The 10,005-nt window shown below is 35.2% G+C and overlaps 2 protein-coding genes across 7 annotated transcripts in view; both read right to left on the bottom strand.

Moving 5' to 3' along the window:
- The window catches only part of LOC146488273 (DELTA-thalatoxin-Avl2a-like), a 14,446-nt gene extending 4,584 nt beyond the window's left edge, over positions 1-9,862 (bottom strand). Inside the window, exon 1 of one of the 3 annotated variants that reach the window (XM_085123283.1) lies at positions 9,830-9,862. The gene's annotated coding sequence lies outside the window, so the exon portion shown is untranslated. Of the gene's footprint in view, positions 1-1,339; positions 1,469-4,779; positions 5,095-9,829 lie in introns of those variants that run through there. The other 2 variants (XM_085123290.1, XM_085123277.1) reach the window with 2 other exon arrangements.
- Positions 1-10,005, bottom strand: part of LOC146488269 (polyunsaturated fatty acid 5-lipoxygenase-like) — a 73,269-nt gene that overhangs the window by 40,505 nt on the left and 22,759 nt on the right. The gene's annotated exons all lie outside the window — the stretch shown is intronic.

The following is a 10,005-nucleotide window of genomic DNA, read 5'->3' as shown; positions in this document are numbered from 1 at the left end:
GCATAAAGTTACCGCATTTGTAACCTGAAGAGCTAAACGTGAAACACGATTGGCCATGTCAAGGTCAAAATTCAATCCAGTTTGGTTCAAAATTGTAAAGTCAAAGCCAATCTCTGTTCTTTCCTTTATATTTGTGTTTCGCAATTTCATTTGCGTTTCGTTTTTTTATTTGCCCCTCATTTTTTTATGTTTTAACATTTAAATAACTGATTTCCTTTTGAATTTGTGTCCCTCATTTTGTTTGTGCCTAGCCATTTGGGGCTCCGTGGTTTCCTCATTCAAGGATCAAATTCCAGGTCATAGCAGGTTGCAAGAAACCGCGAAAAAAGGTTCTTTTCTCTCTTGAACCCCTGACCACTTTTAAAAGAGGACTTACTGGTTAGAGAGTTCTCTAATTCTACCAGTATGAAAAACCTTTAATCAATTCTAATCAAGAGTAAAATCAGTGATGACAAGTATTTTTTCATGCTATAAATAATAAATCGACGAGAGGGTCTCTTACCCTACTTGTGCTGCCTCGTCCCCAGGCGCCGAGCAAAAAAAAAAAAAAAAGAAAGCGCGGGGGTTAATGGGAAGGAAGCCACGCACACCACGCTAAATCAATCCCACAACGCCACACGAACAGCACGCGATCAAGGAGCGACGCCTGGGGACGAGTCAGCTACTTGTGGGTAACTTGCAAACGTGTCAATAGAAGAAGCGGCGTTTTTTTAAGAAAAACAAAATCTATAGATTAAATTGTAACAAAAATTGATTGTATGTGAATGTTTTAAGCCATTAGGCGCTGGTCTTCTTTAGCTTAAAAATAGATGAAATATTCACCGGAAAAAAAATTCAAATGTCTATTCAAGGTTCAAATTCTCCTTCACCTATATCAGGTAAACATCCGCTCAGACGTGTCGGTTTGTTCCCTTTTCTTTTTATAAAAGCGAAGTTATAATACGGCGATATATTAAAAAGAAAGTTGCAAATTAAACGGCTCGGTCCGCAAGTACTTTTTCCTCCTTATAAATAATAAATTACAGAAAACTGATGGAAAAATGAAGGAATGAAATGCTTTCAGTTAAAATCCGAGATTCACAGATCGGCCATTCGCAAAAGGTTACAAAGATCCACAGAAAACAATTTGTTTTATAAACTAATGGCGGAGAAATCACAAACGAGGTCCGACATAAAGAGTAAGCTAACTGCAGTAGCCAGAAAAGCCCTAATTGGATGGCTGTCGGTAACTTTCATATTAAGACGAACATGTTTGCGCCAATCACATCAAAAACGACCAAATAAACAATGGAGGCAATAAGCTTGTTATACAACAAATAAGTGAATAACGTTTACTTACTTGCCCCAAGATATGGACGCACTTAGTGTATTACCCTCAGCCCGACGATTAAGAGACTTCAAACACAACGTTTTTTTCTCTAAAGATGACAGATGACAAAACCTGACTTCATTGAGCAAGCGGAGTTGTAACTTTGCTATTGGTTGGCAATGACTTCGTGGGTTATATGATCATTGGCATTAAATTACCGCATTTCTAAGCTGATGAGTTAAACGTGAAACGTGATTGGCCATAACAAGGTCGAAGTTCAATCTAATTTGGCGCGAAACTGTAAAGTCAAGCCAGTTCTGCGCTCTTTCCTTTCTATTTGTGCTTCGCATTTTCATTTAGGTTGCGCGTTTTGTATTAACGTTTAGCTTCTTTTATTTGCATCTCATTTTTCTATGTTTTTCATTTTAATAGGTGATTTCTTTTTTAACTATTGTCCTTCATTTTGTTTGTTTTGGGCCCCTTTGGGCCGCCATGGCTTCCTCATTCAAGGATCAAATTCCAGTTCATAGCAGGTTACAACAAACTGCAAAAAAGTTCTTTTATCTCTTAAACCCCTGGACCTTTTAAATATCACTTTTAAAAGAGGACTTACTGGTTAGAGAGTTCTCGGATTCCTTCAGTATGAAAAATATTTCAATTCTAATCAAGAGTAAAATTAGTGATGACAAAGATTTTTTCCATGCTATAAATAATAAATCGACTAGAGGGTTTCTCACTCTACTTGTAGGTTATCTTGCAAACACATCAAAAGAGAAAGAAGCACTGATTTTTGAAGAAAAAAAGAAAACCAGAACAGATTAAATTGTAACTAAAATTGATTGCGTTTGAATGTTTCAACCACTGGTTGACGGTTAACCTTAAATAATTGTTTGAATTAGATGAAATATCAACAGGAAAACAATTTACATGGCCATTCAAAGTTCAAATTCTCTTTAATTTATGTTACGCAAAAACTTGCTCAGACGAATGCGGAGTTATAATAATTTTATGGAAAAGAAAGTTGCAAATTAAACGGCTTGGCCTATAAGCAGATGAGGAACAAGTCCTTTTTCCTCCTTATAAATAATAAATTAAAGAAAACTGATTGAAAAATATAGGAAGGAAATGCTTTTAGTTAAAATAATGGCGAAGAATCACAAACGAGGTCCGACATAGAGAGCAAGCTAACTGCAGTAGCCAGAAAAGCCCTACTTGGATGGCTGTAACTTTCATATTAAGACAAACATGTTTGCTCCAATAACATTAAAAACGACCAAATAAACAATGGAGGCAATTAGCTTGTTATAAAACAAATAAGCGAGTAAAGTTTACTTACTTGCCCCAAGATATAGAAGCACTTAGTGCATTACCCTCAGCCCGAATATTAAGAGACTTGAAACACAATGTTTTTTTCTCTAAAGATGGCAGATGACAAAACCTGACTTCATTGAGCAAGCGGAGTTGTAACTTTGCTATTGGTTGGCGATGACTTCGTGGGTTATATGATCACTGGCATTAAATTACCGCATTTCTAAGCTGATGAGCTAAACGTGAACCGTGATTGGCCATAACAAGGTCGAAGTTCAATCCAATTTGGTGCGAAACTGCAAAGTCAAAGCCAGTTCTGCGCTCTTTCCTTTCTATTTGTGCTTTGCATTTTGATTTAGGTTGCGCGTTTTCTATTAACGTTTAGCTTCTTTTATTTGCATCTCATTTTTCTATGTTTTTTATTTTAATAGGTGATTTCCTTTTGAACTTGTGTCCTTCATTTTGTTTGTTTTGGGCCCCTTTGGGCCGCCGTGGTTTCCTCATTCAAGGATCAAATTCCAGTTCATAACAGGTTACAACAAACCGCAAAAAAGTTCTTTTATCTCTTAAACCCCTGGACCTTTAAAATACACACTTTTAAAAGAGTTCTTTTTGGTTAGAGAGTTCTCGGATTCCTTCAGTATGAAAAATCTTTCAATTCTAATCAAGAGCAAAATCAGTGATGACAAATATTTTTTCCATGCTATAAATAATAAATCGACTAGAGGGTCTCTTACCCTACTTGAAGGTAACCATGCGAACATATCAATAGAAGAAGAAGCACCGTTTTTTAAAGAAAAACAAACAGAACAGATAAAATTGTAACTAAAATTGATTGCGTTTGAATGTTTTAACCACTGGTTGACGTTTAACCTTAAATAATAGTTTAAATTAGATGAAGTATAAACAGGAAAACAATTTACATGGCCATTCAAGGTTCAAATTTTCCTTATTCATGTCACGTAAAAATTTGCTCAGACGTCTGTCGCTTTTTCCTCTTTTCTTTATAAATGCGAAGTTATAATAATTTTATGAAAAAGAAACTTGCAAATTAAACGGCTTGGCCTATAAGTGGATGAAGAACAAGTCCTTTTTTCTCCTTATAAATAATAAATTACCAAAAACTAATGGAAAAATGAAGGAAAGAAATGCTTTTAGTTAAAATTTGAGATTCACAAATCGGCCGTTCGTCAAAAGGTTACAAAGATCCACCGAAAACAATTTGTTTTATAAAATAATGGCGGAGAATCACAAACGAGGTCCGACATAAAGAGCAAGCTAACTGCAGTAGCCAGAAAAACCCTAATTGGATGGCTGTAACTTTCATATTAAGACGAAAAATGTGCAACAACAACAACAACATTTGCTCCAATCACATTAAAAACAACGAAATAAACAATGGAGGCAATAAGCTTGTTATACAACAAATAAGTGAATAAAGTTTACTTACTTGCCCCAAGATATGGACGCACTTAGTGTATTACCCTCAGCCCGACGATTAGGAGACTTGAAACACAATGTTTCAGTTTTTTCTCTAAAGATGGCAGATGACAAAACCTGACTTCATTGAGCAAGCGGAGTTGTAACTTTGCTATTGGCTGGCGATGACTTCGTGGGTTATATGATCACTGGCATTAAATTACCGCATTTCTAAGCTGATGAGCTAAACATGAAACGTGATTGGCCATTACAAGGTCGAAATTCAATCCAATTTGGCGCGAAACTGTAAAGTTAAAGCCAGTTCTGCGCTATTTCCTTTCTATTTGCTCTTCGCATTTTGATTTAGGTTGCGCGTTTTCTATTAACGTTTAGCTTCTTTTATTTGCATCTCATTTTTTTATGTTTTTCATTTTAATAGGTGATTTCCTTTTGAACTTGTGTTCTTCATTTTGTTTGTTTTGGGCCCCTTCGGGCCGCCGTTGTTTCCTCATTCAAGGATCAAATTCCAGTTCATAGCAGGTTACAACAAACCGCAAAAACGTTCTTTTATCTATTAAACCCCTGGACCTTTAAAATGCTACTTTTGAAAGAGGACTTACTGGTTAGAGAGTTCTCGGATCCCTTCAGTATGAAAAATCTTTCAATTCTAATCAAGAGTAAAATCAGTGATGACAAATATTTTTCCATGCTATAAATAATAAATCGACTAGAGGGTCTCTTACTCTACTTGTAGGTAACCTTGCAAACATATCAATGGAAGAAGAAGCACCGTTTTTTAAAGAAAAACAAAATTTACAGATTAAATTGTAACTAAAATTGATCGTATTTGAATGTTTTAAGCCATTGGGCGACGGTCTTCCTTAGCTTAAAAATAGCTGAAATTAGGTGAAATATTCACCGGAAAAAAATTCAAATGTCTATTCAAGGTTCAAATTCTCCTTCACACGTATCACGTAAAAATCCGCTCAGATGTCTCGTTTTTTTTTTTATTTTTATAAATGCGAAGTTATAATATGGCGATATATTAAAAACAAAGTTGCAAATCAAACGGCTTGGCCTATAAGTGGATAAACAACAAGTACTTTTTCCTCCTTATTAATAATAAATTACAGAAAACTGATGGAAAAATGAAGGAAAGAAATGCTTTTAGTGAAAATCTGAGATTCACAGATCGGTCATTTGCAAAAGGTTACAAAGATCCACAGAAAACAATTTCTTCTACAAAATAATGGCAAATCACAAACGAGGTCCGACATAAAGAGCAAGCTAACTGCAGTAGCCAGGAAAGCCCTAATTGGATGGCCGTAACTTTCATATTAAGACGAACATTTGCAACAACAACAACAACAACAACAACAGCATTTGCTCCAATCACATTAAAAACGACCAAATAAACAATGGAGGCAATAAGCTTGTTATACAACAAATAAGTGAATAAAGTTTACTTACTTGCCCCAAGATATGGACGCACTTAGTGCATTACCCTCAGCCCGACGATTAAGAGACTTCAAACACAATGTTTTTTTCTCTAAAGATGGCAGATGACAAAATCTGACTTCATTAAGCAAGCGGAGTTGTAACTTTGCTATTGGTTGGCGATGACTTCGTGGTTTATATGATCACTGGCATTAAATTGCCACATTTCTGACCTGATGAGCTAAACGTGAAACGTGATTGGTCATTACAAGGTCGAAGTTCAAACCAATTTGGCGCGAAACTATAAAGTCAAAGCCAGTTCTACGCTCTTTCCTTTTTATTTGTGGTTTGCATTTTAATTTACGTTGCGCGTTTTCTATTAACGTTTAGGTTCTTTTGATTGCATCTCATTTTTTTATGCTTTCATTTTAATAGGTGATTTTCTTTTGAACTTGTGTTCTTCATTTTGTTTGTTTATGGCCCCTTTGGGCCGCCGTGGTTCCTCATTCAAGGATCAAATTCCAGTTCATAGCAGGTTACAACAAACCGCAAAAAAGTTCTTTTATCTCTTAAACCCCTGGCCCTTTTAAATACCACTTTTAAAAGAGGACTTACTGGTCAGAGAGTTCTCGGATACCTTCAGTATGAAAAATCTTTCAATTCTTATTAAGAGTGAAATCAGTGATGAGAAATATTTTTTCCATGCTATAAATAATAAATCGACTAGAGGGTCTTTTACCCTACTTGTAGGTAACCTTGCAAACTTATTAATAGAAGAAGAAGAAGTACCGTTTTTTTAAAGAAAAACAAAATCTACAGATTAAATTGTAACTAAAATTGATTGTATTTGAATGTTTTAAGCCATTGGGCGATGGTCTCGGTCTCCCTTGGCTTAAAATAGCTGAAATTAGATAAAATATTCACCGGAAAAAAATTCAAATGTCTATTCAAGGTTCAAATTCTCCTTCACTCATACCACGTAAAAATCCGCTCAGACGTCTCGGTTTGTTCCCTTTTATTTTTATAAATGCAAAGTTGTAATATGGCGATATGTTAAAAAGAACGTTGCAAATTAAACGGCTTGGCCTATAAGTGGATGAAGAGCAAGTACTTTTTCCTCCTTATAAATAATAAATTACAGAAAACTGATGGAAAAATGAAGGGAAAAAATGCTTTTAGTGAAAATCTGAGATTCACAGATCGGCCATTCGCAAATGGTTACAAAGATCCACAGAAAACAATTTGTTTTATAAAATAATGGCGGAGAAATCACAAACGAGGTCCGACATAAAGAGCAAGCTAACTGCAGTAGCCAGGAAAGCCCTAATTGGATGGCTGTAACTTTCATTTTAAGACGAACATTTGAAACAACAACACCAACAACAACAACAACAACAACAACAGCATTTGCTCCAATCACATTAAAAACGACCAAATAGACAATGGAGGCAATAAGCTTGTTATACAACAAATAAGTAAATTAAGTTTTCTTACTTGTCTCAAGATATGGACGCACTTAGTGTATTACCCTCAGCCCGACGATTAAAAGACTCTAAACGCAATGTTTTTTTCTCTACAGATGGCAGATGACAAAACCTGACTTCATTGAGCAAGCGGAGTTGTAACTTTGCTATTGGTTGGCGATGACTTCGTGGTTTATATGATCACTGGCATTAAGTTACTGCATTTCTAAGCTGATGAGTCAAACGTGAAACGTGATTGGCCATTACAAGGTCAAAATTCAATCCAATTTGGCGCGAAACTGTAAAGTTAAAGCCAGTTCTCCTTTCTATTTGTTCTTCGCATTTTCATTTACGTTGCGCGTTTTCTATTAACGTTTAGCTTCTTTTATTTGCATCTCATTTTTTTATGTTTTTAATTTTAATAGGTGATTTCCTTTTGAACTTGTGTCCTTCATTTTGTTTTTTTTGGGCCCCTTTGGGCCGCCGTTGTTTCCTCATTCAAGAATCAAATTCCAGTTCATAGCAGGTTACAACAAACCGCAAAAAAGTTCGTTTATCTCTTAAACCCCTGGACCTTTAAATACCACTTTTAAAGGAGGACTTACTGGGTAGAGAGTTCTCGGATTCCTTCAGTATGAAAAATCTGTCAATTCTAATAAAAAGTAAAATCAGTGATAACAAATATTTTTTCCATGCTATAAATAATAAATCGACTAGAGGGTCTGTTACCCTACTTGTAGGTAACTTTGCAAACATATCAATGGAAGAAGAAGCACCGTTTTTTGAAGAAAAACAAAATCTACCGATAAAATTGTAACTAAAATTGATTGTATTTGAATGTTTTAAGCCATTGGGCGACGGTCTCTCTTAGCTAAAAAATAGCTGAAATTAGATGAAATATTCACCGGAAAAAATCCAAATGTCTTTTCAAAGTTCAAATTCTCCTTCACACGTGTCACGTAAAAATCCGCTCAGACGTCTCGGTTTTTTTTATTTTTATAAATGCGAAGTTATAATATGGCGATATATTTAAAAGAAAGTTGCAAATCAAACGGCTTGGCCTATAAGTGGATGAAGAACAAGTACTTTCTCCTCCTTATAAATAATAAATTACAGAAAACTGATGGAAAAATGAAGGAAAGAAATGCTTTTAGTTAAAATCTGGGATTCACAGATCGGCCATTCGCAAAAGGTTACAAAGATCCACAGAAAACAATTTGTTTTATAAAATAATGGCTGAGAAATCACAAACGAGGTCCGACATAAAGAGCAAGCTAACTGCAGTAGCCAGAAAAACCCTAATTGGATGGCTGTAACTTTCATATTAAGAAGATCATTTGCAACTACAACAACAAGAACAACAGTTGCTCCAATCACATTAAAAACGACCAAATAAACAATGGAGGCAACAAGCTTGTTATACAACAAATAAGCAAATAAAGTTTACTTACTTGCCTCAAGATTTGGACGCACTTAGTGCATTACCCTCAGCCCGACGATTAAGAGACTTCAAACACAATGTTTTTTTCTCTAAAGATGGCAGATGACAAAACCTGACTTCATTGAGTAAGCGGAGTTGTAACTTTGCTATTGGCTGGCGATGACTTCGTGGGTTATATGATCACTGGCATTAAATTACCGCTTTTTTTTAACCTGATGAGCTAAACGTGAAACGTGATTGGCCATTTCAAGGTCAAAATTCAATCCAATTTTGCACGAAACTGTAAAGTCAAAGCCAGTCTGCGCTCTGTCCTTTCTATTTGTGCTTTGCATTTTAATTTACGTTGCGCGTTTTCTATTAACGTTTAGCTTCTTTTATTTGCATCTCTTCTTTTTGTATTTTTCATTTTGATAGGTGATTTCTTTTTGAAATTGTGTCCCTCATTTTGTTTGTTTTGGGCCCCTTTGGATTTCCCGGTGTTTCCTCATTCAAGGATCAAATTCCAGTTCATAGCAGGTTACAACAAACCGCAAAAAAGTTCTTTTATCTCTTAAACCCCTGGACCTCGTAAATACCACTTTTAAAAGAAGATTTACTGGTTATAGAGTTCTCGGATTCTTTCAGTATGAAAAATCTCTCAATTCTTATCAAGAGTAAAATCAGTGATGACAAATATTTTTTCCATGCTATAAATAATAAATCGACTAAAGGGTCTCTTACCCTACTTGTAGGTAACCCATCAAAGATATCAATAGAAGAAGAAGCACCGTTTTTTAATGAAAAACAAAGAGAATGGATTAAATTGCAACTAAAATTGATTGTCTTTGAATGTTTTAAGCCATTGGGCGATGGTCTCGGTCTCCCTTGGCTTAAAATAGCTGAAATTAGATAAAATATTTACCGGAAAAAAATTCAAATGTCTATTCAAGGTTCAAATTCTCCTTCACTCATATCACGTAAAAATCCGCTCAGACGTATCGGTTTGTTCCCTTTTATTTTTATAAATGCGAAGTTATAATATGGTGATATATTAAAAAGAAAGTTGCAAATTAAACGGCGTGGCTTATAAGTGGATGAAGAACAAGTAGTTTTTCCTCCTTATAAATAATAAATTACAGAAAATTATGGGAAAATGAAGGAAAGAAATGCTTTTAGTTAAAATCTAAGATTCACAGATCGGCCATTCGTCAAAAGGTTACAAAGATCCAAAGAAAACAATTTGTTTTATAAAATAATGGCGGAGAAATCACAAACGAGGTGCTACATAAAGAGCAAGCTAACTGCAGAAGCCAGAAAAGCCCTAATTGGATGGCTGTAACTTTTATATCGGACGAGCATTTGCAACAACAACAACAACAACAACATTTGCTCCAATCAGATTAAAAACTACCAAATAAACAATGGAGGCAATAAGCTTGTTATACAACAAATAAGTAAATAAAGTTTACTTACTTGCCCCAAGATATGAACGCACTTAGTGTATTACCCTCAGCTTGACGATTAAGGGATTTCAAACACAATGTTTTTTTTTTTATTTAAATATGGCAGATGACAAAACCTGACTTCATTGAGCAAGCGGAGTTGTAACTTTGCTATTGGCTGGCGATGACTTCGTGGGTTATATGATC

The sequence above is a fragment of the Pavona decussata genome, unplaced genomic scaffold (genome assembly GCF_977016875.1).
Source record: "Pavona decussata unplaced genomic scaffold, jaPavDecu1.1 SCAFFOLD_11, whole genome shotgun sequence".
NCBI lineage: Eukaryota > Metazoa > Cnidaria > Anthozoa > Scleractinia > Agariciidae > Pavona > Pavona decussata.
This window is presented reverse-complemented; position numbering and strand designations above follow the sequence as displayed.